The following is a 2,500-nucleotide window of genomic DNA, read 5'->3' as shown; positions in this document are numbered from 1 at the left end:
TCCATGCCTATGCCAAGTTGGACCAAGGCCCCGTCTCGTTTTGCTATAAGCAAGGGCGTGGCAAGGCACGCGGGGGGCCAAAAAATCAAAGTGCTCCGAAAATGCACACGGGGGTGTCAAGCAACCTCCATGTACCGTGGCATGACCGTGGCCAAGTAATAAAGATCAAATTCCATGCCTAGGCCAAGTTGGACCAAGGCCCCGTCTCGTTTTGCTATAAGCAAGGGCGTGGCAAGGCACGCGGGGGGCCAAAAAATCAAAGTGCTCCGAAATGCACACGGGGGTGTCAAGCAACCTCCATGTACCGTGGCATGACCGTGGCCAAGTAATAAAGATCAAATTCCATGCCTATGCCAAGTTGGACCAAGGCCCCGTCTCGTTTTGCTATAAGCAAGGGCGTGGCAAGGCACGCGGGGGGCCAAAAAATCAAAGTGCTCCGAAAATGCACACGGGGGTGTCAAGCAACCTCCATGTACCGTGGCATGACCGTGGCCAAGTAATAAAGATCAAATTCCATGCCTATGCCAAGTTGGACCAAGGCCCCGTCTCGTTTTGCTATAAGCAAGGGCGTGGCAAGGCACGCGGGGGGCCAAAAAATCAAAGTGCTCCAAATGCACACGGGGGTGTCAAGCAACCTCCATGTACCGTGGCATGACCGTGGCCAAGTAATAAAGATCAAATTCCATGCCTATGCCAAGTTGGACCAAGGCCCCGTCTCGTTTTGCTATAAGCAAGGGCGTGGCAAGGCACGCGGGGGGCCAAAAAATCAAAGTGCTCCGAAAATGCACACGGGGGTGTCAAGCAACCTCCATGTACCGTGGCATGACCGTGGCCAAGTAATAAAGATCAAATTCCATGCCTATGCCAAGTTGGACCAAGGCCCCGTCTCGTTTTGCTATAAGCAAGGGCGTGGCAAGGCACGCGGGGGGCCAAAAAATCAAAGTGCTCCGAAATGCACACGGGGGTGTCAAGCAACCTCCATGTACCGTGGCATGACCGTGGCCAAGTAATAAAGATCAAATTCCATGCCTATGCCAAGTTGGACCAAGGCCCCGTCTCGTTTTGCTATAAGCAAGGGCGTGGCAAGGCACGCGGGGGGCCAAAAAATCAAAGTGCTCCGAAATGCACACGGGGGTGTCAAGCAACCTCCATGTACCGTGGCATGACCGTGGCCAAGTAATAAAGATCAAATTCCATGCCTATGCCAAGTTGGACCAAGGCCCCATCTCGTTTTGCTATAAGCAAGGGCGTGGCAAGGCACGCGGGGGGCCAAAAAATCAAAGTGCTCCAAAATGCACACGGGGGTGTCAAGCAACCTCCATGTACCGTGGCATGACCGTGGCCAAGTAATAAAGATCAAATTCCATGCCTATGCCAAGTTGGACCAAGGCCCCGTCTCGTTTTGCTATAAGCAAGGGCGTGGCAAGGCACGCGGGGGGCCAAAAAATCAAAGTGCTCCGAAAATGCACACGGGGGTGTCAAGCAACCTCCATGTACCGTGGCATGACCGTGGCCAAGTAATAAAGATCAAATTCCATGCCTATGCCAAGTTGGACCAAGGCCCCGTCTCGTTTTGCTATAAGCAAGGGCGTGGCAAGGCACGCGGGGGGCCAAAAAATCAAAGTGCTCCGAAATGCACACGGGGGTGTCAAGCAACCTCCATGTACCGTGGCATGACCGTGGCCAAGTAATAAAGATCAAATTCCATGCCTATGCCAAGTTGGACCAAGGCCCCGTCTCGTTTTGCTATAAGCAAGGGCGTGGCAAGGCACGCGGGGGGCCAAAAAATCAAAGTGCTCCGAAATGCACACGGGGGTGTCAAGCAACCTCCATGTACCGTGGCATGACCGTGGCCAAGTAATAAAGATCAAATTCCATGCCTATGCCAAGTTGGACCAAGGCCCCGTCTCGTTTTGCTATAAGCAAGGGCGTGGCAAGGCACGCGGGGGGCCAAAAAATCAAAGTGCTCCGAAAATATTTTTCCACTTTCCAGTCCACTTATACATATTATGTGCAGTGTGCACACAAGACACCTTCCCAAAATTCGACTTATATGAGGCGTTTTACGTCAAATCCGCCTATTTTCGGCGTTTCGGCCGAAAAATCAAAATAAATCGAAACTTCCTCGGAATGCTTAGCGACTTTCCAGTCCACTTATACATATTGTGTGCAGTGTGCACACAAGACACCTTCCCAAAATTCGACTTATATGAGGCGTTTTACGTCAAATCCGCCTATTTTCGGCGTTTCGGCCGAAAAATCAAAATAAATCGAAAATTCCTCGGAATGCTTAGCCACTTTCCAGTCCACTTATACATATTGTGTGGAGTGTGCACACAAGACACCGTCTCAAAATTCGACTTCTAGGCGGCGTTTTACGTCAAATCCGCCTTTTTTCGAGTTTTCGGCCAAAAAATCAAACTCAATCGAAACTTCGTCGGATCGCTTAGCCACTTTCCAGTCCACTTATACTTATTGTGTGGGGTGTGCACAAAAAAAA

This window comes from Trifolium pratense, unplaced genomic scaffold (assembly GCF_020283565.1).
Source record: "Trifolium pratense cultivar HEN17-A07 unplaced genomic scaffold, ARS_RC_1.1 scaffold_63, whole genome shotgun sequence".
In the NCBI taxonomy this organism is placed as follows: Eukaryota; Viridiplantae; Streptophyta; class Magnoliopsida; order Fabales; family Fabaceae; genus Trifolium; species Trifolium pratense.
Note: the sequence above shows the minus strand (reverse complement) of the source record.